This window comes from Mobula hypostoma, chromosome 1 (genome assembly GCF_963921235.1).
Source record: "Mobula hypostoma chromosome 1, sMobHyp1.1, whole genome shotgun sequence".
Taxonomy (NCBI): Eukaryota; Metazoa; Chordata; class Chondrichthyes; order Myliobatiformes; family Myliobatidae; genus Mobula; species Mobula hypostoma.
In genome coordinates, this window is record NC_086097.1 from 182,951,340 (window position 1) to 182,974,964 (window position 23,625).

Below are 23,625 nucleotides of genomic sequence, written 5' to 3' on the forward strand. Positions count from 1 at the left end.
TCTCAGTTGTGTCAGTGTTTGTGTCTCTGCCCCTGTCTGTGACCGTGTCTCAGTTGTGTCAGTGTTTGTGTCTCTGCCCCTGTCTGTGACCGTGTCTCTGTTGTTGTGTCTGTGTCAGTGTGTGTGTGTCTGTGACCGTGTCTCTGTTGTTGTGTCTGCATCAGTGTGTGTGTCTCTGCCCCTGTCTGTGACCGTGTCTCTGTTGTTGTGTCTGTGTCAGTGTGTGTGTGTGTGTCTGTGACCGTGTCCCCGTCGTTAGGTCTGCGTCAGTGGACGTGTCTCTGCCCCTGTCTGTGACCGTGTCTCTGTTGTTGTGTCTGTGTCAGTGTGTGCGTGTCTGTGACCGTGTCTCTGTTGTTGTGTCTGCGTCAGTGTGTGTGTCTCTGCCCCTGTCTGTGACTGTGTCTCAGTTGTGTCAGTGTTTGTGTCTCTGCCCCTGTCTGTGACCGTGTCTCAGTTGTGTCAGTGTTTGTGTCTCTGCCCCTGTCTGTGACCGTGTCTCAGTTGTGTCAGTGTACGTGTCTCTGCCCCTGTCTGTGACCGTGTCTCTGTTGTTGTGTCTGTGTCAGTGTGTGTGTGTGTCTGTGACCGTGTCTCTGTTGTTGTGTCTGCGTCAGTGTGTGTGTCTCTGTCCCTGTCTGTGACCGTGTCTCAGTTGTGTCAGTGTTTGTGTCTCTGTCCCTGTCTGTGACCGTGTCTCAGTTGTGTCAGTGTGTGTGTCTCTGCCCCTGTCTGTGACCGTGTCTCAGTTGTGTCAGTGTTTGTGTCTCTGCCCCTGTCTGTGACCGTGTCTCAGTTGTGTCAGTGTTTGTGTCTCTGCCCCTGTCTGTGACCGTGTCTCAGTTGCGTCAGTGTGTGTGTCTCTGCCCCGTCTGTGACCGTGTCTCTGTTGTTGTGTCTGTGTGTCTGTGACCGTGTCTCTGTTGTTGTGTCTGCGTCAGTGTGTGTGTCTCTGCCCCTGTCTGTGACCGTGTCTCAGTTGTGTCAGTGTGTGTGTCTTTGCCCCTGTCTGTGACCGTGTCTAAGTTGTGTCAGTGTTTGTGTCTCTGCCCCTGTCTGTGACCGTGTCTCAGTTGTGTCAGTGTTTGTGTCTCTGCCCCTGTCTGTGACCGTGTCTCAGTTGTGTCAGTGTTTGTGTCTCTGCCCCTGTCTGTGACCGTGTCTCAGTTGTGTCAGTGTTTGTGTCTCTGCCCCTGTCTGTGACCGTGTCTCAGTTGTGTCAGTGTTTGTGTCTCTGCCCCTGTCTGTGACCGTGTCTCAGTTGTGTCAGTGTTTGTGTCTCTGCCCCTGTCTGTGACCGTGTCTCAGTTGTGTCAGTGTTTGTGTCTCTGCCCCTGTCTGTGACCGTGTCTCAGTTGTGTCAGTGTGTGTGTCTCTGCCCCTGTCTGTGACCGTGTCTCAGTTGTGTCAGTGTTTGTGTCTCTGCCCCTGTCTGTGACCGTGTCTCAGTTGTGTCAGTGTGTGTGTCTCTGCCCCTGTCTGTGACCGTGTCTCAGTTGTGTCAGTGTTTGTGTCTCTGCCCCTGTCTGTGACCGTGTCTCAGTTGTGTCAGTGTTTGTGTCTCTGCCCCTGTCTGTGACCGTGTCTCAGTTGTGTCAGTGTTTCTGTCTCTGCCCCTGTCTGTGACCGTGTCTCAGTTGTGTCAGTGTGTGTGTCTCTGCCCCTGTCTGTGACCGTGTCTCAGTTGTGTCAGTGTTTGTGTCTCTGCCCCTGTCTGTGACCGTGTCTCAGTTGTGTCAGTGTGTGTGTCTCTGCCCCTGTCTGTGACCGTGTCTCAGTTGTGTCAGTGTGTGTGTCTCTGCCCCTGTCTGTGACCGTGTCTCAGTTGTGTCAGTGTTTGTGTCTCTGCCCCTGTCTGTGACCGTGTCTCAGTTGTGTCAGTGTTTGTGTCTCTGCCCCTGTCTGTGACCGTGTCTCTGTTGTTGTTTCTGTGTCAGTGTGTGTGTGTGTGTCTGTGACCGTGTCCCCGTCGTTAGGTCTGTGTCAGTGTGTGTGTCTCTGTCCCTGTCTGTGACCGTGTCTCAGTTGTGTCAGTGTTTGTGTCTCTGCCCCTGTCTGTGACCGTGTCTCAGTTGTGTCAGTGTTTGTGTCTCTGCCCCTGCCTGTGACCGTGTCTCAGTTGTGTCAGTGTGCGTGTCTCTGTCCCTGTCTGTGACCGTGTCTCTGTTGTTGTGTCTGTGTCAGTGTGTGTGTCTCTGCCCCTGTCTGTGACCGTGTCTCCGTTGTGTCAGTGTGTGTGTGTCTGTGACCGTGTCTCTGTTGTTGTGTCTGTGTCAGTGTTTGTGTCTCTGTCCCTGTCTGTGACCGTGTCTCAGTTGTGTCAGTGTGTGTGTCTCTGTCCCTGTCTGTGACCGTGTCTCAGTTATGTCAGTGTTTGTGTCTCTGCCCCTGTCTGTGACCGTGTCTCAGTTGTGTCAGTGTTTGTGTCTCTGTCCCTGTCTGTGACCGGGTCTCAGTTGTGTCAGTGTTTGTGTCTCTGCCCTTGTCTGTGACCGTGTCTCAGTTGTGTCAGTGTGTGTGTCTCTGCCCCTGTCTGTGACCGTGTCTCAGTTGTTGTGTCTGTGTCAGTGTGTGTGTCTCTGCCCCTGTCTGTGACCGTGTCTCAGTTGTTGTGTCTGTGTCAGTGTGTGTGTCTCTGCCCCTGTCTGTGACCGTGTCTCTGTTGTTGTGTCTGTGTCAGTGTGTGTGTGTCTGTGACCGTGTCTCTGTTGTTGTGTCTGTGTCAGTGTGTTTGTGTCTGTGACCGTGTCTCTGTTGTTGTGTCTGTGTCAGTGTGTGTGTCTCTGTCCCTGTCTGTGACCGTGTCTCAGTTGTGTCAGTGTGTGTGTCTCTGTCCCTGTCTGTGACCGTGTCTCAGTTGTGTCAGTGTTTGTGTCTCTGCCCCTGTCTGTGACCGTGTCTCAGTTGTGTCAGTGTTTGTGTCTCTGCCCCTGTCTGTGACCGTGTCTCAGTTGTGTCAGTGTGTGTGTCTCTGCCCCTGTCTGTGACCGTGTCTCAGTTGTGTCAGTGTTTGTGTCTCTGCCCCTGTCTGTGACCGTGTCTCAGTTGTGTCAGTGTGTGTGTCTCTGCCCCTGTCTGTGACCGTGTCTCAGTTGTGTCAGTGTTTGTGTCTCTGCCCTTGTCTGTGACCGTGTCTCAGTTGTGTCAGTGTTTGTGTCTCTGCCCCTGTCTGTGACCGTGTCTCAGTTGTGTCAGTGTGTGTGTCTCTGCCCCTGTCTGTGACCGTGTCTCAGTTGTGTCAGTGTTTGTGTCTCTGCCCCTGTCTGTGACCGTGTCTCAGTTGTGTCAGTGTTTGTGTCTCTGCCCCTGTCTGTGACCGTGTCTCAGTTGCGTCAGTGTGTGTGTCTCTGCCCCGTCTGTGACCGTGTCTCTGTTGTTGTGTCTGTGTGTCTGTGACCGTGTCTCTGTTGTTGTGTCTGCGTCAGTGTGTGTGTCTCTGCCCCTGTCTGTGACCGTGTCTCAGTTGTGTCAGTGTGTGTGTCTTTGCCCCTGTCTGTGACCGTGTCTAAGTTGTGTCAGTGTTTGTGTCTCTGCCCCTGTCTGTGACCGTGTCTCAGTTGTGTCAGTGTTTGTGTCTCTGCCCCTGTCTGTGACCGTGTCTCAGTTGTGTCAGTGTTTGTGTCTCTGCCCCTGTCTGTGACCGTGTCTCAGTTGTGTCAGTGTTTGTGTCTCTGCCCCTGTCTGTGACCGTGTCTCAGTTGTGTCAGTGTTTGTGTCTCTGCCCCTGTCTGTGACCGTGTCTCAGTTGTGTCAGTGTGTGTGTCTCTGCCCCTGTCTGTGACCGTGTCTCAGTTGTGTCAGTGTTTGTGTCTCTGCCCCTGTCTGTGACCGTGTCTCAGTTGTGTCAGTGTTTGTGTCTCTGCCCCTGTCTGTGACCGTGTCTCAGTTGTGTCAGTGTTTGTGTCTCTGCCCCTGTCTGTGACCGTGTCTCAGTTGTGTCAGTGTGTGTGTCTCTGCCCCTGTCTGTGACCGTGTCTCAGTTGTGTCAGTGTTTGTGTCTCTGCCCCTGTCTGTGACCGTGTCTCAGTTGTGTCAGTGTGTGTGTCTCTGCCCCTGTCTGTGACCGTGTCTCAGTTGTGTCAGTGTTTGTGTCTCTGCCCCTGTCTGTGACCGTGTCTCAGTTGTGTCAGTGTTTGTGTCTCTGCCCCTGTCTGTGACCGTGTCTCAGTTGTGTCAGTGTGTGTGTCTCTGCCCCTGTCTGTGACCGTGTCTCAGTTGTGTCAGTGTTTGTGTCTCTGCCCCTGTCTGTGACCGTGTCTCAGTTGTGTCAGTGTTTGTGTCTCTGCCCCTGTCTGTGACCGTGTCTCTGTTGTTGTTTCTGTGTCAGAGTGTGTGTGTGTGTCTGTGACCGTGTCCCCGTCGTTAGGTCTGTGTCAGTGTGTGTGTCTCTGTCCCTGTCTGTGACCGTGTCTCAGTTGTGTCAGTGTTTGTGTCTCTGCCCCTGTCTGTGACCGTGTCTCAGTTGTGTCAGTGTTTGTGTCTCTGCCCCTGCCTGTGACCGTGTCTCAGTTGTGTCAGTGTGTGTGTCTCTGTCCCTGTCTGTGACCGTGTCTCTGTTGTTGTCTCTGTGTCAGTGTGTGTGTCTCTGCCCCTGTCTGTGACCGTGTCTCCGTTGTGTCAGTGTGTGTGTGTCTGTGACCGTGTCTCTGTTGTTGTGTCTGTGTCAGTGTTTGTGTCTCTGTCCCTGTCTGTGACCGTGTCTCAGTTGTGTCAGTGTGTGTGTCTCTGTCCCTGTCTGTGACCGTGTCTCAGTTGTGTCAGTGTTTGTGTCTCTGCCCCTGTCTGTGACCGTGTCTCAGTTGTGTCAGTGTTTGTGTCTCTGTCCCTGTCTGTGACCGGGTCTCAGTTGTGTCAGTGTTTGTGTCTCTGCCCTTGTCTGTGACCGTGTCTCAGTTGTGTCAGTGTGTGTGTCTCTGCCCCTGTCTGTGACCGTGTCTCTGTTGTTGTGTCTGTGTCAGTGTGTGCGTGTCTGTGACCGTGTCTCTGTTGTTGTGTCTGCGTCAGTGTGTGTGTCTCTGCCCCTGTCTGTGACTGTGTCTCAGTTGTGTCAGTGTTTGTGTCTCTGCCCCTGTCTGTGACCGTGTCTCAGTTGTGTCAGTGTTTGTGTCTCTGCCCCTGTCTGTGACAATGTCTCAGTTGTGTCAGTGTACGTGTCTCTGCCCCTGTCTGTGACCGTGCCTCTGTTGTTGTGTCTGTGTCAGTGTGTGTGTGTCTGTGACCGTGTCTCTGTTGTTGTGTCTGCGTCAGTGTGTGTGTCTCTGTCCCTGTCTGTGACCGTGTCTCAGTTGTGTCAGTGTTTGTGTCTCTGTCCCTGTCTGTGACCGTGTCTCAGTTGTGTCAGTGTGTGTGTCTCTGCCCCTGTCTGTGACCGTGTCTCAGTTGTGTCAGTGTTTGTGTCTCTGCCCCTGTCTGTGACCGTGTCTCAGTTGTGTCAGTGTTTGTGTCTCTGCCCCTGTCTGTGACCGTGTCTCAGTTGCGTCAGTGTGTGTGTCTCTGCCCCGTCTGTGACCGTGTCTCTGTTGTTGTGTCTGTGTGTCTGTGACCGTGTCTCTGTTGTTGTGTCTGCGTCAGTGTGTGTGTCTCTGCCCCTGTCTGTGACCGTGTCTCAGTTGTGTCAGTGTGTGTGTCTTTGCCCCTGTCTGTGACCGTGTCTAAGTTGTGTCAGTGTTTGTGTCTCTGCCCCTGTCTGTGACCGTGTCTCAGTTGTGTCAGTGTTTGTGTCTCTGCCCCTGTCTGTGACCGTGTCTCAGTTGTGTCAGTGTTTGTGTCTCTGCCCCTGTCTGTGACCGTGTCTCAGTTGTGTCAGTGTTTGTGTCTCTGCCCCTGTCTGTGACCGTGTCTCAGTTGTGTCAGTGTTTGTGTCTCTGCCCCTGTCTGTGACCGTGTCTCAGTTGTGTCAGTGTTTGTGTCTCTGCCCCTGTCTGTGACCGTGTCTCAGTTGTGTCAGTGTTTCTGTCTCTGCCCCTGTCTGTGACCGTGTCTCAGTTGTGTCAGTGTGTGTGTCTCTGCCCCTGTCTGTGACCGTGTCTCAGTTGTGTCAGTGTGTGTGTCTCTGCCCCTGTCTGTGACCGTGTCTCAGTTGTGTCAGTGTGTGTGTCTCTGCCCCTGTCTGTGACCGTGTCTCAGTTGTGTCAGTGTTTGTGTCTCTGCCCCTGTCTGTGACCGTGTCTCAGTTGTGTCAGTGTTTGTGTCTCTGCCCCTGTCTGTGACCGTGTCTCAGTTGTGTCAGTGTTTCTGTCTCTGCCCCTGTCTGTGACCGTGTCTCAGTTGTGTCAGTGTGTGTGTCTCTGCCCCTGTCTGTGACCGTGTCTCAGTTGTGTCAGTGTTTGTGTTGTCTCAGTTGTGTCAGTGTGTGTGTCTCTGCCCCTGTCTGTGACCGTGTCTCAGTTGTGTCAGTGTGTGTGTCTCTGCCCCTGTCTGTGACCGTGTCTCAGTTGTGTCAGTGTTTGTGTCTCTGCCCCTGTCTGTGACCGTGTCTCAGTTGTGTCAGTGTTTGTGTCTCTGCCCCTGTCTGTGACCGTGTCTCAGTTGTGTCAGTGTTTCTGTCTCTGCCCCTGTCTGTGACCGTGTCTCAGTTGTGTCAGTGTGTGTGTCTCTGCCCCTGTCTGTGACCGTGTCTCAGTTGTGTCAGTGTTTGTGTCTCTGCCCCTGTCTGTGACCGTGTCTCAGTTGTGTCAGTGTGTGTGTCTCTGCCCCTGTCTGTGACCGTGTCTCAGTTGTGTCAGTGTGTGTGTCTCTGCCCCTGTCTGTGACCGTGTCTCAGTTGTGTCAGTGTTTGTGTCTCTGCCCCTGTCTGTGACCGTGTCTCTGTTGTTGTTTCTGTGTCAGTGTGTGTGTGTGTGTCTGTGACCGTGTCCCCGTCGTTAGGTCTGTGTCAGTGTGTGTGTCTCTGTCCCTGTCTGTGACCGTGTCTCAGTTGTGTCAGTGTTTGTGTCTCTGCCCCTGTCTGTGACCGTGTCTCAGTTGTGTCAGTGTTTGTGTCTCTGCCCCTGCCTGTGACCGTGTCTCAGTTGTGTCAGTGTGCGTGTCTCTGTCCCTGTCTGTGACCGTGTCTCTGTTGTTGTGTCTGTGTCAGTGTGTGTGTCTCTGCCCCTGTCTGTGACCGTGTCTCCGTTGTGTCAGTGTGTGTGTGTCTGTGACCGTGTCTCTGTTGTTGTGTCTGTGTCAGTGTTTGTGTCTCTGTCCCTGTCTGTGACCGTGTCTCAGTTGTGTCAGTGTGTGTGTCTCTGTCCCTGTCTGTGACCGTGTCTCAGTTGTGTCAGTGTTTGTGTCTCTGCCCCTGTCTGTGACCGTGTCTCAGTTGTGTCAGTGTTTGAGTCTCTGTCCCTGTCTGTGACCGGGTCTCAGTTGTGTCAGTGTTTGTGTCTCTGCCCTTGTCTGTGACCGTGTCTCAGTTGTGTCAGTGTGTGTGTCTCTGCCCCTGTCTGTGACCGTGTCTCAGTTGTTGTGTCTGTGTCAGTGTGTGTGTCTCTGCCCCTGTCTGTGACCGTGTCTCAGTTGTTGTGTCTGTGTCAGTGTGTGTGTCTCTGCCCCTGTCTGTGACCGTGTCTCTGTTGTTGTGTCTGTGTCAGTGTGTGTGTGTCTGTGACCGTGTCTCTGTTGTTGTGTCTGTGTCAGTGTGTTTGTGTCTGTGACCGTGTCTCTGTTGTTGTGTCTGTGTCAGTGTGTGTGTCTCTGTCCCTGTCTGTGACCGTGTCTCAGTTGTGTCAGTGTGTGTGTCTCTGTCCCTGTCTGTGACCGTGTCTCAGTTGTGTCAGTGTTTGTGTCTCTGCCCCTGTCTGTGACCGTGTCTCAGTTGTGTCAGTGTTTGTGTCTCTGCCCCTGTCTGTGACCGTGTCTCAGTTGTGTCAGTGTGTGTGTCTCTGCCCCTGTCTGTGACCGTGTCTCAGTTGTGTCAGTGTTTGTGTCTCTGCCCCTGTCTGTGACCGTGTCTCAGTTGTGTCAGTGTGTGTGTCTCTGCCCCTGTCTGTGACCGTGTCTCAGTTGTGTCAGTGTTTGTGTCTCTGCCCTTGTCTGTGACCGTGTCTCAGTTGTGTCAGTGTTTGTGTCTCTGCCCCTGTCTGTGACCGTGTCTCAGTTGTGTCAGTGTGTGTGTCTCTGCCCCTGTCTGTGACCGTGTCTCAGTTGTGTCAGTGTTTGTGTCTCTGCCCCTGTCTGTGACCGTGTCTCAGTTGTGTCAGTGTTTGTGTCTCTGCCCCTGTCTGTGACCGTGTCTCAGTTGCGTCAGTGTGTGTGTCTCTGCCCCGTCTGTGACCGTGTCTCTGTTGTTGTGTCTGTGTGTCTGTGACCGTGTCTCTGTTGTTGTGTCTGCGTCAGTGTGTGTGTCTCTGCCCCTGTCTGTGACCGTGTCTCAGTTGTGTCAGTGTGTGTGTCTTTGCCCCTGTCTGTGACCATGTCTAAGTTGTGTCAGTGTTTGTGTCTCTGCCCCTGTCTGTGACCGTGTCTCAGTTGTGTCAGTGTTTGTGTCTCTGCCCCTGTCTGTGACCGTGTCTCAGTTGTGTCAGTGTTTGTGTCTCTGCCCCTGTCTGTGACCGTGTCTCAGTTGTGTCAGTGTTTGTGTCTCTGCCCCTGTCTGTGACCGTGTCTCAGTTGTGTCAGTGTTTGTGTCTCTGCCCCTGTCTGTGACCGTGTCTCAGTTGTGTCAGTGTGTGTGTCTCTGCCCCTGTCTGTGACCGTGTCTCAGTTGTGTCAGTGTTTGTGTCTCTGCCCCTGTCTGTGACCGTGTCTCAGTTGTGTCAGTGTTTGTGTCTCTGCCCCTGTCTGTGACCGTGTCTCAGTTGTGTCAGTGTTTGTGTCTCTGCCCCTGTCTGTGACCGTGTCTCAGTTGTGTCAGTGTGTGTGTCTCTGCCCCTGTCTGTGACCGTGTCTCAGTTGTGTCAGTGTTTGTGTCTCTGCCCCTGTCTGTGACCGTGTCTCAGTTGTGTCAGTGTGTGTGTCTCTGCCCCTGTCTGTGACCGTGTCTCAGTTGTGTCAGTGTTTGTGTCTCTGCCCCTGTCTGTGACCGTGTCTCAGTTGTGTCAGTGTTTGTGTCTCTGCCCCTGTCTGTGACCGTGTCTCAGTTGTGTCAGTGTGTGTGTCTCTGCCCCTGTCTGTGACCGTGTCTCAGTTGTGTCAGTGTTTGTGTCTCTGCCCCTGTCTGTGACCGTGTCTCAGTTGTGTCAGTGTTTGTGTCTCTGCCCCTGTCTGTGACCGTGTCTCTGTTGTTGTTTCTGTGTCAGTGTGTGTGTGTGTGTCTGTGACCGTGTCCCCGTCGTTAGGTCTGTGTCAGTGTGTGTGTCTCTGTCCCTGTCTGTGACCGTGTCTCAGTTGTGTCAGTGTTTGTGTCTCTGCCCCTGTCTGTGACCGTGTCTCAGTTGTGTCAGTGTTTGTGTCTCTGCCCCTGCCTGTGACCGTGTCTCAGTTGTGTCAGTGTGTGTGTCTCTGTCCCTGTCTGTGACCGTGTCTCTGTTGTTGTCTCTGTGTCAGTGTGTGTGTCTCTGCCCCTGTCTGTGACCGTGTCTCCGTTGTGTCAGTGTGTGTGTGTCTGTGACCGTGTCTCTGTTGTTGTGTCTGTGTCAGTGTTTGTGTCTCTGTCCCTGTCTGTGACCGTGTCTCAGTTGTGTCAGTGTGTGTGTCTCTGTCCCTGTCTGTGACCGTGTCTCAGTTGTGTCAGTGTTTGTGTCTCTGCCCCTGTCTGTGACCGTGTCTCAGTTGTGTCAGTGTTTGTGTCTCTGTCCCTGTCTGTGACCGGGTCTCAGTTGTGTCAGTGTTTGTGTCTCTGCCCTTGTCTGTGACCGTGTCTCAGTTGTGTCAGTGTGTGTGTCTCTGCCCCTGTCTGTGACCGTGTCTCAGTTGTGTCAGTGTTTGTGTCTCTGCCCCTGTCTGTGACCGTGTCTCAGTTGTTGTGTCTGTGTCAGTGTGTGTGTCTCTGCCCCTGTCTGTGACCGTGTCTCAGTTGTTGTGTCTGTGTCAGTGTGTGTGTCTCTGCCCCTGTCTGTGACCGTGTCTCTGTTGTTGTGTCTGTGTCAGTGTGTGTGTGTCTGTGACCGTGTCTCTGTTGTTGTGTCTGTGTCAGTGTGTGTGTGTCTGTGACCGTGTCTCTGTTGTTGTGTCTGTGTCAGTGTGTGTGTCTCTGTCCCTGTCTGTGACCGTGTCTCAGTTGTGTCAGTGTGTGTGTCTCTGTCCCTGTCTGTGACCGTGTCTCAGTTGTGTCAGTGTTTGTGTCTCTGCCCCTGTCTGTGACCGTGTCTCAGTTGTGTCAGTGTTTGTGTCTCTGCCCCTGTCTGTGACCGTGTCTCAGTTGTGTCAGTGTGTGTGTCTCTGCCCCTGTCTGTGACCGTGTCTCAGTTGTGTCAGTGTTTGTGTCTCTGCCCCTGTCTGTGACCGTGTCTCAGTTGTGTCAGTGTGTGTGTCTCTGCCCCTGTCTGTGACCGTGTCTCAGTTGTGTCAGTGTTTGTGTCTCTGCCCCTGTCTGTGACCGTGTCTCAGTTGTGTCAGTGTTTGTGTCTCTGCCCCTGTCTGTGACCGTGTCTCAGTTGTGTCAGTGTGTGTGTCTCTGCCCCTGTCTGTGACCGTGTCTCAGTTGTGTCAGTGTTTGTGTCTCTGCCCCTGTCTGTGACCGTGTCTCAGTTGTGTCAGTGTTTGTGTCTCTGCCCCTGTCTGTGACCGTGTCTCAGTTGTGTCAGTGTTTGTGTCTCTGTCCCTGTCTGTGACCGTGTCTCAGTTGTGTCAGTGTTTGTGTCTCTGCCCTTGTCTGTGACCGTGTCTCAGTTGTGTCAGTGTGTGTGTCTCTGCCCCTGTCTGTGACCGTGTCTCAGTTGTTGTGTCTGTGTCAGTGTGTGTGTCTCTGCCCCTGTCTGTGACCGTGTCTCTGTTGTTGTGTCTGTGTCAGTGTGTGTGTGTCTGTGACCGTGTCTCTGTTGTTGTGTCTGTGTCAGTGTGTGTGTGTCTGTGACCGTGTCTCTGTTGTTGTGTCTGCGTCAGTGTGTGTGTCTCTGTCCCTGTCTGTGACCGTGTCTCAGTTGTGTCAGTGTTTGTGTCTCTGTCCCTGTCTGTGACCGTGTCTCAGTTGTGTCAGTGTGTGTGTCTCTGCCCCTGTCTGTGACCGTGTCTCAGTTGTGTCAGTGTTTGTGTCTCTGCCCCTGTCTGTGACCGTGTCTCAGTTGTGTCAGTGTTTGTGTCTCTGCCCCTGTCTGTGACCGTGTCTCAGTTGCGTCAGTGTGTGTGTCTCTGCCCTGTCTGTGACCGTGTCTCTGTTGTTGTGTCTGTGTGTCTGTGACCGTGTCTCTGTTGTTGTGTCTGCGTCAGTGTGTGTGTCTCTGCCCCTGTCTGTGACCGTGTCTCAGTTGTGTCAGTTTGTGTGTCTTTGCCCCTGTCTGTGACCGTGTCTAAGTTGTGTCAGTGTTTGTGTCTCTGCCCCTGTCTGTGACCGTGTCTCAGTTGTGTCAGTGTTTGTGTCTCTGCCCCTGTCTGTGACCGTGTCTCAGTTGTGTCAGTGTTTGTGTCTCTGCCCCTGTCTGTGACCGTGTCTCAGTTGTGTCAGTGTTTGTGTCTCTGCCCCTGTCTGTGACCGTGTCTCAGTTGTGTCAGTGTTTGTGTCTCTGCCCCTGTCTGTGACCGTGTCTCAGTTGTGTCAGTGTGTGTGTCTCTGCCCCTGTCTGTGACCGTGTCTCAGTTGTGTCAGTGTTTGTGTCTCTGCCCCTGTCTGTGACCGTGTCTCAGTTGTGTCAGTGTTTGTGTCTCTGCCCCTGTCTGTGACCGTGTCTCAGTTGTGTCAGTGTTTGTGTCTCTGCCCCTGTCTGTGACCGTGTCTCAGTTGTGTCAGTGTTTGTGTCTCTGCCCCTGCCTGTGACCGTGTCTCAGTTGTGTCAGTGTGTGTGTCTCTGTCCCTGTCTGTGACCGTGTCTCTGTTGTTGTCTCTGTGTCAGTGTGTGTGTCTCTGCCCCTGTCTGTGACCGTGTCTCCGTTGTGTCAGTGTGTGTGTGTCTGTGACCGTGTCTCTGTTGTTGTGTCTGTGTCAGTGTTTGTGTCTCTGTCCCTGTCTGTGACCGTGTCTCAGTTGTGTCAGTGTGTGTGTCTCTGTCCCTGTCTGTGACCGTGTCTCAGTTGTGTCAGTGTTTGTGTCTCTGCCCCTGTCTGTGACCGTGTCTCAGTTGTGTCAGTGTTTGTGTCTCTGTCCCTGTCTGTGACCGGGTCTCAGTTGTGTCAGTGTTTGTGTCTCTGCCCTTGTCTGTGACCGTGTCTCAGTTGTGTCAGTGTGTGTGTCTCTGCCCCTGTCTGTGACCGTGTCTCAGTTGTTGTGTCTGTGTCAGTGTGTGTGTCTCTGCCCCTGTCTGTGACCGTGTCTCAGTTGTTGTGTCTGTGTCAGTGTGTGTGTCTCTGCCCCTGTCTGTGACCGTGTCTCTGTTGTTGTGTCTGTGTCAGTGTGTGTGTGTCTGTGACCGTGTCTCTGTTGTTGTGTCTGTGTCAGTGTGTGTGTGTCTGTGACCGTGTCTCTGTTGTTGTGTCTGTGTCAGTGTGTGTGTCTCTGTCCCTGTCTGTGACCGTGTCTCAGTTGTGTCAGTGTGTGTGTCTCTGTCCCTGTCTGTGACCGTGTCTCAGTTGTGTCAGTGTTTGTGTCTCTGCCCCTGTCTGTGACCGTGTCTCAGTTGTGTCAGTGTTTGTGTCTCTGCCCCTGTCTGTGACCGTGTCTCAGTTGTGTCAGTGTGTGTGTCTCTGCCCCTGTCTGTGACCGTGTCTCAGTTGTGTCAGTGTTTGTGTCTCTGCCCCTGTCTGTGACCGTGTCTCAGTTGTGTCAGTGTGTGTGTCTCTGCCCCTGTCTGTGACCGTGTCTCAGTTGTGTCAGTGTTTGTGTCTCTGCCCCTGTCTGTGACCGTGTCTCAGTTGTGTCAGTGTTTGTGTCTCTGCCCCTGTCTGTGACCGTGTCTCAGTTGTGTCAGTGTGTGTGTCTCTGCCCCTGTCTGTGACCGTGTCTCAGTTGTGTCAGTGTTTGTGTCTCTGCCCCTGTCTGTGACCGTGTCTCAGTTGTGTCAGTGTTTGTGTCTCTGCCCCTGTCTGTGACCGTGTCTCAGTTGTGTCAGTGTTTGTGTCTCTGTCCCTGTCTGTGACCGTGTCTCAGTTGTGTCAGTGTTTGTGTCTCTGCCCTTGTCTGTGACCGTGTCTCAGTTGTGTCAGTGTGTGTGTCTCTGCCCCTGTCTGTGACCGTGTCTCAGTTGTTGTGTCTGTGTCAGTGTGTGTGTCTCTGCCCCTGTCTGTGACCGTGTCTCTGTTGTTGTGTCTGTGTCAGTGTGTGTGTGTCTGTGACCGTGTCTCTGTTGTTGTGTCTGTGTCAGTGTGTGTGTGTCTGTGACCGTGTCTCTGTTGTTGTGTCTGCGTAAGTGTGTGTGTCTCTGTCCCTGTCTGTGACCGTGTCTCAGTTGTGTCAGTGTTTGTGTCTCTGTCCCTGTCTGTGACCGTGTCTCAGTTGTGTCAGTGTGTGTGTCTCTGCCCCTGTCTGTGACCGTGTCTCAGTTGTGTCAGTGTTTGTGTCTCTGCCCCTGTCTGTGACCGTGTCTCAGTTGTGTCAGTGTTTGTGTCTCTGCCCCTGTCTGTGACCGTGTCTCAGTTGCGTCAGTGTGTGTGTCTCTGCCCCGTCTGTGACCGTGTCTCTGTTGTTGTGTCTGTGTGTCTGTGACCGTGTCTCTGTTGTTGTGTCTGCGTCAGTGTGTGTGTCTCTGCCCCTGTCTGTGACCGTGTCTCAGTTGTGTCAGTTTGTGTGTCTTTGCCCCTGTCTGTGACCGTGTCTAAGTTGTGTCAGTGTTTGTGTCTCTGCCCCTGTCTGTGACCGTGTCTCAGTTGTGTCAGTGTTTGTGTCTTTGCCCCTGTCTGTGACCGTGTCTCAGTTGTGTCAGTGTTTGTGTCTCTGCCCCTGTCTGTGACCGTGTCTCAGTTGTGTCAGTGTTTGTGTCTCTGCCCCTGTCTGTGACCGTGTCTCAGTTGTGTCAGTGTTTGTGTCTCTGCCCCTGTCTGTGACCGTGTCTCAGTTGTGTCAGTGTGTGTGTCTCTGCCCCTGTCTGTGACCGTGTCTCAGTTGTGTCAGTGTTTGTGTCTCTGCCCCTGTCTGTGACCGTGTCTCAGTTGTGTCAGTGTTTGTGTCTCTGCCCCTGTCTGTGACCGTGTCTCAGTTGTGTCAGTGTTTGTGTCTCTGCCCCTGTCTGTGACCGTGTCTCAGTTGTGTCAGTGTGTGTGTCTCTGCCCCTGTCTGTGACCGTGTCTCAGTTGTGTCAGTGTTTGTGTCTCTGCCCCTGTCTGTGACCGTGTCTCAGTTGTGTCAGTGTGTGTGTCTCTGCCCCTGTCTGTGACCGTGTCTCAGTTGTGTCAGTGTTTGTGTCTCTGCCCCTGTCTGTGACCGTGTCTCAGTTGTGTCAGTGTTTGTGTCTCTGCCCCTGTCTGTGACCGTGTCTCAGTTGTGTCAGTGTGTGTGTCTCTGCCCCTGTCTGTGACCGTGTCTCAGTTGTGTCAGTGTTTGTGTCTCTGCCCCTGTCTGTGACCGTGTCTCAGTTGTGTCAGTGTTTGTGTCTCTGCCCCTGTCTGTGACCGTGTCTCTGTTGTTGTTTCTGCCCCTGTCTGTGACCGTGTCTCTGTTGTTGTTTCTGTGTCAGTGTGTGTGTGTGTGTCTGTGACCGTGTCCCCGTCGTTAGGTCTGTGTCAGTGTGTGTGTCTCTGTCCCTGTCTGTGACCGTGTCTCAGTTGTGTCAGTGTTTGTGTCTCTGCCCCTGTCTGTGACCGTGTCTCAGTTGTGTCAGTGTTTGTGTCTCTGCCCCTGCCTGTGACCGTGTCTCAGTTGTGTCAGTGTGTGTGTCTCTGTCCCTGTCTGTGACCGTGTCTCTGTTGTTGTGTCTGTGTCAGTGTGTGTGTCTCTGCCCCTGTCTGTGACCGTGTCTCCGTTGTGTCAGTGTGTGTGTGTCTGTGACCGTGTCTCTGTTGTTGTGTCTGTGTCAGTGTTTGTGTCTCTGTCCCTGTCTGTGACCGTGTCTCAGTTGTGTCAGTGTGTGTGTCTCTGTCCCTGTCTGTGACCGTGTCTCAGTTGTGTCAGTGTTTGTGTCTCTGCCCCTGTCTGTGACCGTGTCTCAGTTGTGTCAGTGTTTGTGTCTCTGTCCCTGTCTGTGACCGGGTCTCAGTTGTGTCAGTGTTTGTGTCTCTGCCCTTGTCTGTGACCGTGTCTCAGTTGTGTCAGTGTGTGTGTCTCTGCCCCTGTCTGTGACCGTGTCTCAGTTGTTGTGTCTGTGTCAGTGTGTGTGTCTCTGCCCCTGTCTGTGACCGTGTCTCAGTTATTGTGTCTGTGTCAGTGTGTGTGTCTCTGCCCCTGTCTGTGACCGTGTCTCAGTTGTGTCAGTGTGTGTGTCTCTGCCCCTGTCTGTGACCGTGTCTCAGTTGTGTCAGTGTTTGTGTCTCTGCCCCTGTCTGTGACCGTGTCTCAGTTGTGTCAGTGTTTGTGTCTCTGCCCCTGTCTGTGACCGTGTCTCAGTTGTGTCAGTGTGTGTGTCTCTGCCCCTGTCTGTGACCGTGTCTCAGTTGTGTCAGTGTTTGTGTCTCTGCCCCTGTCTGTGACCGTGTCTCAGTTGTGTCAGTGTTTGTGTCTCTGCCCCTGTCTGTGACCGTGTCTCAGTTGTGTCAGTGTGTGTGTCTCTGCCCCTGTCTGTGACCGTGTCTCAGTTGTGTCAGTGTTTGTGTCTCTGCCCCTGTCTGTGACCGTGTCTCAGTTGTGTCAGTGTGTGTGTCTCTGCCCCTGTCTGTGACCGTGTCTCTGTTGTGTCAGTGTTTGTGTCTCTGCCCCTGTCTGTGACCGTGTCTCAGTTGTGTCAGTGTTTGTGTCTCTGCCCCTGTCTGTGACCGTGTCTCAGTTGTGTCAGTGTGTGTGTCTCTGCCCCTGTCTGTGACCGTGTCTCAGTTGTGTCAGTGTTTGTGTCTCTGCCCCTGTCTGTGACCGTGTCTCAGTTGTGTCAGTGTTTGTGTCTCTGCCCCTGTCTGTGACCGTGTCTCAGTTGTGTCAGTGTTTGTGTCTCTGCCCCTGTCTGTGACCGTGTCTCAGTTGTGTCAGTGTTTGTGTCTCTGCCCCTGTCTGTGACCGTGTCTCAGTTGCGTCAGTGTGTGTGTCTCTGCCCCGTCTGTGACCGTGTCTCTGTTGTTGTGTCTGTGTGTCTGTGACCGTGTCTCTGTTGTTGTGTCTGCGTCAGTGTGTGTGTCTCTGCCCCTGTCTGTGACCGTGTCTCAGTTGTGTCAGTGTGTGTGTCTTTGCCCCTGTCTGTGACCGTGTCTCAGTTGTTGTGTCTGTGTCAGTGTTTGTGTCTCTGCCCCTGTCTGTGACCGTGTCTCAGTTGTGTCAGTGTTTGTGTCTCTGCCCCTGTCTGTGACCATGTCTCAGTTGTGTCAGTGTTTGTGTCTCTGCCCCTGTCTGTGACCGTGTCTCAGTTGTGTCAGTGTTTGTGTCTCTGCCCCTGTCTGTGACCGTGTCTCAGTTGTGTCAGTGTTTGTGTCTCTGCCCCTGTCTGTGACCGTGTCTCAGTTGTGTCAGTGTGTGTGTCTCTGCCCGTCTGTGACCGTGTCTCAGTTGCGTCAGTGTTTGTGTCTCTGCCCCTGTCTGTGACCGTGTCTCAGTTGTGTCAGTGTTTGTGTCTCTGCCCCTGTCTGTGACCGTGTCTCAGTTGTGTCAGTGTTTGTGTCTCTGCCCCTGTCTGTGACCGTGTCTCAGTTGTGTCAGTGTGTGTGTCTCTGCCCCTGTCTGTGACCGTGTCTCAGTTGTGTCAGTGTTTGTGTCTCTGCCCCTGTCTGTGACCGTGTCTCAGTTATGTCAGTGTGTGTGTCTCTGCCCCTGTCTGTGACCGTGTCTCAGTTGTGTCAGTGTTTGTGTCTCTGCCCCTGTCTGTGACCGTGTCTCAGTTGTGTCAGTGTTTGTGTCTCTGCCCCTGTCTGTGACCGTGTCTCAGTTGTGTCAGTGTGTGTGTCTCTGCCCCTGTCTGTGACCGTGTCTCAGTTGTGTCAGTGTTTGTGTCTCTGCCCCTGTCTGTGACCGTGTCTCAGTTGTGTCAGTGTTTGTGTCTCTGCCCCTGTCTGTGACCGTGTCTCTGTTGTTGTTTCTGTGTCAGTGTGTGTGTGTGTGTCTGTGACCGTGTCCCCGTCGTTAGGTCTGTGTCAGTGTGTGTGTCTCTGTCCCTGTCTGTGACCGTGTCTCAGTTGTGTCAGTGTTTGTGTCTCTGCCCCTGTCTGTGACCGTGTCTCAGTTGTGTCAGTGTTTGTGTCTCTGCCCCTGCCTGTGACCGTGTCTCAGTTGTGTCAGTGTGTGTGTCTCTGTCCCTGTCTGTGACCGTGTCTCTGTTGTTGTGTCTGTGTCAGTGTGTGTGTCTCTGCCCCTGTCTGTGACCGTGTCTCCGTTGTGTCAGTGTGTGTGTGTCTGTGACCGTGTCTCTGTTGTTGTGTCTGTGTCAGTGTTTGTGTTTCTGTCCCTGTCTGTGACCGTGTCTCAGTTGTGTCAGTGTGTGTGTCTCTGTCCCTGTCTGTGACCGTGTCTCAGTTGTGTCAGTGTTTGTGTCTCTGCCCCTGTCTGTGACCGTGTCTCAGTTGTGTCAGTGTTTGTGTCTCTGTCCCTGTCTGTGACCGGGTCTCAGTTGTGTCAGTGTTTGTGTCTCTGCCCTTGTCTGTGACCGTGTCTCAGTTGTGTCAGTGTGTGTGTCTCTGCCCCTGTCTGTGACCGTGTCTCAGTTGTTGTGTCTGTGTCAGTGTGTGTGTCTCTGCCCCTGTCTGTGACCGTGTCTCAGTTGTTGTGTCTGTGTCAGTGTGTGTGTCTCTGCCCCTGTCTGTGACCGTGTCTCTGTTGTTGTGTCTGTGTCAGTGTGTGTGTGTCTGTGACCGTGTCTCTGTTGTTGTGTCTGTGTCAGTGTGTTTGTGTCTGTGACCGTGTCTCTGTTGTTGTGTCTGTGTCAGTGTGTGTGTGTCTGTGACCGTGTCTCTGTTGTTGTGTCTGCGTCAGTGTGTGTGTCTCTGTCCCTGTCTGTGACCGTGTCTCAGTTGTGTCAGTGTTTGTGTCTCTGTCCCTGTCTGTGACCGTGTCTCAGTTGTGTCAGTGTGTGTGTCTCTGCCCCTGTCTGTGACCGTGTCTCAGTTGTGTCAGTGTTTGTGTCTCTGCCCCTGTCTGTGACCGTGTCTCAGTTGTGTCAGTGTTTGTGTCTCTGCCCCTGTCTGTGACCGTGTCTCAGTTGCGTCAGCGTGTGTGTCTCTGCCCCGTCTGTGACCGTGTCTCTGTTGTTGTGTCTGTGTGTCTGTGACCGTGTCTCTGTTGTTGTGTCTGCGTCAGTGTGTGTGTCTCTGCCCCTGTCTGTGACCGTGTCTCAGTTGTGTCAGTGTGTGTGTCTTTGCCCCTGTCTGTGACCGTGTCTAAGTTGTGTCAGTGTTTGTGTCTCTGCCCCTGTCTGTGACCGTGTCTCAGTTGTGTCAGTGTTTGTGTCTCTGCCCCTGTCTGTGACCGTGTCTCAGTTGTGTCAGTGTTTGTGTCTCTGCCCCTGTCTGTGACCGTGTCTCAGTTGTGTCAGTGTTTGTGTCTCTGCCCCTGTCTGTGACCGTGTCTCAGTTGTGTCAGTGTTTGTGTCTCTGCCCCTGTCTGTGACCGTGTCTCAGTTGTGTCAGTGTGTGTGTCTCTGCCCCTGTCTGTGACCGTGTCTCAGTTGTGTCAGTGTTTGTGTCTCTGCCCCTGTCTGTGACCGTGTCTCAGTTGTGTCAGTGTTTGTGTCTCTGCCCCTGTCTGTGACCGTGTCTCAGTTGTGTCAGTGTTTGTGTCTCTGCCCCTGTCTGTGACCGTGTCTCAGTTGTGTCAGTGTGTGTGTCTCTGCCCCTGTCTGTGACCGTGTCTCAGTTGTGTCAGTGTTTGTGTCTCTGCCCCTGTCTGTGACCGTGTCTCAGTTGTGTCAGTGTGTGTGTCTCTGCCCCTGTCTGTGACCGTGTCTCAGTTGTGTCAGTGTTTGTGTCTCTGCCCCTGTCTGTGACCGTGTCTCAGTTGTGTCAGTGTTTGTGTCTCTGCCCCTGTCTGTGACCGTGTCTCAGTTGTGTCAGTGTGTGTGTCTCTGCCCCTGTCTGTGACCGTGTCTCAGTTGTGTCAGTGTTTGTGTCTCTGCCCCTGTCTGTGACCGTGTCTCAGTTGTGTCAGTGTTTGTGTCTCTGCCCCTGTCTGTGACCGTGTCTCTGTTGTTGTTTCTGTGTCAGTGTGTGTGTGTGTGTCTGTGACCGTGTCCCCGTCGTTAGGTCTGTGTCAGTGTGTGTGTCTCTGTCCCTGTCTGTGACCGTGTCTCAGTTGTGTCAGTGTTTGTGTCTCTGCCCCTGTCTGTGACCGTGTCTCAGTTGTGTCAGTGTTTGTGTCTCTGCCCCTGCCTGTGACCGTGTCTCAGTTGTGTCAGTGTGTGTGTCTCTGTCCCTGTCTGTGACCGTGTCTCTGTTGTTGTGTCTGTGTCAGTGTGTGTGTCTCTGCCCCTGTCTGTGACCGTGTCTCCGTTGTGTCAGTGTGTGTGTGTCTGTGACCGTGTCTCTGTTGTTGTGTCTGTGTCAGTGTTTGTGTCTCTGTCCCTGTCTGTGACCGTGTCTCAGTTGTGTCAGTGTGTGTGTCTCTGTCCCTGTCTGTGACCGTGTCTCAGTTGTGTCAGTGTTTGTGTCTCTGCCCCTGTCTGTGACCGTGTCTCAGTTGTGTCAGTGTTTGTGTCTCTGTCCCTGTCTGTGACCGGGTCTCAGTTGTGTCAGTGTTTGTGTCTCTGCCCTTGTCTGTGACCGTGTCTCAGTTGTGTCAGTGTGTGTGTCTCTGCCCCTGTCTGTGACCGTGTCTCAGTTGTTGTGTCTGTGTCAGTGTGTGTGTCTCTGCCCCTGTCTGTGACCGTGTCTCAGTTATTGTGTCTGTGTCAGTGTGTGTGTCTCTGCCCCTGTCTGTGACCGTGTCTCAGTTGTGTCAGTGTGTGTGTCTCTGCCCCTGTCTGTGACCGTGTCTCAGTTGTGTCAGTGTTTGTGTCTCTGCCCCTGTCTGTGACCGTGTCTCAGTTGTGTCAGTGTTTGTGTCTCTGCCCCTGTCTGTGACCGTGTCTCAGTTGTGTCAGTGTGTGTGTCTCTGCCCCTGTCTGTGACCGTGTCTCAGTTGTGTCAGTGTTTGTGTCTCTGCCCCTGTCTGTGACCGTGTCTCAGTTGTGTCAGTGTTTGTGTCTCTGCCCCTGTCTGTGACCGTGTCTCAGTTGTGTCAGTGTGTGTGTCTCTGCCCCTGTCTGTGACCGTGTCTCAGTTGTGTCAGTGTTTGTGTCTCTGCCCCTGTCTGTGACCGTGTCTCAGTTGTGTCAGTGTGTGTGTCTCTGCCCCTGTCTGTGACCGTGTCTCTGTTGTGTCAGTGTTTGTGTCTCTGCCCCTGTCTGTGACCGTGTCTCAGTTGTGTCAGTGTTTGTGTCTCTGCCCCTGTCTGTGACCGTGTCTCAGTTGTGTCAGTGTGTGTGTCTCTGTCCCTGTCTGTGACCGTGTCTCAGTTGTGTCAGTGTTTGTGTCTCTGCCCCTGTCTGTGACCGTGTCTCAGTTGTGTCAGTGTTTGTGTCTCTGCCCCTGTCTGTGACCGTGTCTCAGTTGTGTCAGTGTTTGTGTCTCTGCCCCTGTCTGTGACCGTGTCTCAGTTGTGTCAGTGTTTGTGTCTCTGCCCCTGTCTGTGACCGTGTCTCAGTTGCGTCAGTGTGTGTGTCTCTGCCCCGTCTGTGACCGTGTCTCTGTTGTTGTGTCTGTGTGTCTGTGACCGTGTCTCTGTTGTTGTGTCTGCGTCAGTGTGTGTGTCTCTGCCCCTGTCTGTGACCGTGTCTCAGTTGTGTCAGTGTGTGTGTCTTTGCCCCTGTCTGTGACCGTGTCTCAGTTGTGTCAGTGTTTGTGTCTCTGCCCCTGTCTGTGACCGTGTCTCAGTTGTGTCAGTGTTTGTGTCTCTGCCCCTGTCTGTGACCGTGTCTCAGTTGTGTCAGTGTTTGTGTCTCTGCCCCTGTCTGTGACCGTGTCTCAGTTGTGTCAGTGTTTGTGTCTCTGCCCCTGTCTGTGACCGTGTCTCAGTTGTGTCAGTGTTTGTGTCTCTGCCCCTGTCTGTGACCGTGTCTCAGTTGTGTCAGTGTGTGTGTCTCTGCCCGTCTGTGACCGTGTCTCAGTTGCGTCAGTGTTTGTGTCTCTGCCCCTGTCTGTGACCGTGTCTCAGTTGTGTCAGTGTTTGTGTCTCTGCCCCTGTCTGTGACCGTGTCTCAGTTGTGTCAGTGTTTGTGTCTCTGCCCCTGTCTGTGACCGTGTCTCAGTTGTGTCAGTGTGTGTGTCTCTGCCCCTGTCTGTGACCGTGTCTCAGTTGTGTCAGTGTTTGTGTCTCTGCCCCTGTCTGTGACCGTGTCTCAGTTATGTCAGTGTGTGTGTCTCTGCCCCTGTCTGTGACCGTGTCTCAGTTGTGTCAGTGTTTGTGTCTCTGCCCCTGTCTGTGACCGTGTCTCAGTTGTGTCAGTGTTTGTGTCTCTGCCCCTGTCTGTGACCGTGTCTCAGTTGTGTCAGTGTGTGTGTCTCTGCCCCTGTCTGTGACCGTGTCTCAGTTGTGTCAGTGTTTGTGTCTCTGCCCCTGTCTGTGACCGTGTCTCAGTTGTGTCAGTGTTTGTGTCTCTGCCCCTGTCTGTGACCGTGTCTCTGTTGTTGTTTCTGTGTCAGTGTGTGTGTGTGTGTCTGTGACCGTGTCCCCGTCGTTAGGTCTGTGTCAGTGTGTGTGTCTCTGTCCCTGTCTGTGACCGTGTCTCAGTTGTGTCAGTGTTTGTGTCTCTGCCCCTGTCTGTGACCGTGTCTCAGTTGTGTCAGTGTTTGTGTCTCTGCCCCTGCCTGTGACCGTGTCTCAGTTGTGTCAGTGTGTGTGTCTCTGTCCCTGTCTGTGACCGTGTCTCTGTTGTTGTGTCTGTGTCAGTGTGTGTGTCTCTGCCCCTGTCTGTGACCGTGTCTCCGTTGTGTCAGTGTGTGTGTGTCTGTGACCGTGTCTCTGTTGTTGTGTCTGTGTCAGTGTTTGTGTCTCTGTCCCTGTCTGTGACCGTGTCTCAGTTGTGTCAGTGTGTGTGTCTCTGTCCCTGTCTGTGACCGTGTCTCAGTTGTGTCAGTGTTTGTGTCTCTGCCCCTGTCTGTGACCGTGTCTCAGTTGTGTCAGTGTTTGTGTCTCTGCCCCTGTCTGTGACCGGGTCTCAGTTGTGTCAGTGTTTGTGTCTCTGCCCTTGTCTGTGACCGTGTCTCAGTTGTGTCAGTGTGTGTGTCTCTGCCCCTGTCTGTGACCGTGTCTCAGTTGTTGTGTCTGTGTCAGTGTGTGTGTCTCTGCCCCTGTCTGTGACCGTGTCTCAGTTGTTGTGTCTGTGTCAGTGTGTGTCTCTGCCCCTGTCTGTGACCGTGTCTCTGTTGTTGTGTCTGTGTCAGTGTGTGTGTGTCTGTGACCGTGTCTCTGTTGTTGTGTCTGTGTCAGTGTGTTTGTGTCTGTGACCGTGTCTCTGTTGTTGTGTCTGTGTCAGTGTGTGTGTCTCTGTCCCTGTCTGTGACCGTGTCTCAGTTGTGTCAGTGTTTGTGTCTCTGCCCCTGTCTGTGACCGTGTCTCAGTTGTGTCAGTGTTTGTGTCTCTGCCCCTGTCTGTGACCGTGTCTCAGTTGTGTCAGTGTTTGTGTCTCTGCCCCTGTCTGTGACCGTGTCTCAGTTGTGTCAGTGTGTGTGTCTCTGCCCCTGTCTGTGACCGTGTCTCAGTTGTGTCAGTGTTTGTGTCTCTGCCCCTGTCTGTGACCGTGTCTCAGTTGTGTCAGTGTTTGTGTCTCTGCCCCTGTCTGTGACCGTGTCTCAGTTGTGTCAGTGTTTGTGTCTCTGCCCCTGTCTGTGACCGTGTCTCAGTTGTGTCAGTGTTTGTGTCTCTGCCCCTGTCTGTGACCGTGTCTCAGTTGTGTCAGTGTGTGTGTCTCTGCCCCTGTCTGTGACCGTGTCTCAGTTGTGTCAGTGTTTGTGTCTCTGCCCCTGTCTGTGACCGTGTCTCAGTTGTGTCAGTGTTTGTGTCTCTGCCCCTGTCTGTGACCGTGTCTCAGTTGTGTCAGTGTTTGTGTCTCTGCCCCTGTCTGTGACCGTGTCTCAGTTGTGTCAGTGTTTGTGTCTCTGCCCCTGTCTGTGACCGTGTCTCAGTTGCGTCAGTGTGTGTGTCTCTGCCCCTGTCTGTGACCGTGTCTCTGTTGTTGTGTCTGTGTCTCTGCCCCTGTCTGTGACCGTGTCTCTGTTGTTGTGTCTGTGTCAGTGTGTGTGTCTCTGCCCCTGTCTGTGACCGTGTCTCAGTTGTGTCAGTGTGTGTGTCTTTGCCCCTGTCTGTGACCGTGTCTCAGTTGTGTCAGTGTTTGTGTCTCTGCCCCTGTCTGTGACCGTGTCTCAGTTGTGTCAGTGTTTGTGTCTCTGCCCCTGTCTGTGACCGTGTCTCAGTTGTGTCAGTGTGTGTGTCTCTGCCCCTGTCTGTGACCGTGTCTCAGTTGTGTCAGTGTGTGTGTCTCTGCCCCTGTCTGTGACCGTGTCTCAGTTGTGTCAGTGTGTGTGTCTCTGCCCCTGTCTGTGACCGTGTCTCAGTTGTGTCAGTGTTTGTGTCTCTGCCCCTGT

General features: G+C 53.3%; 1 protein-coding gene across 1 annotated transcript in view; it reads left to right on the forward strand.

Moving 5' to 3' along the window:
- The window catches only part of sspo (SCO-spondin), a 334,645-nt gene that overhangs the window by 135,640 nt on the left and 175,380 nt on the right, over nt 1-23,625 (forward strand). The gene's annotated exons all lie outside the window — the stretch shown is intronic.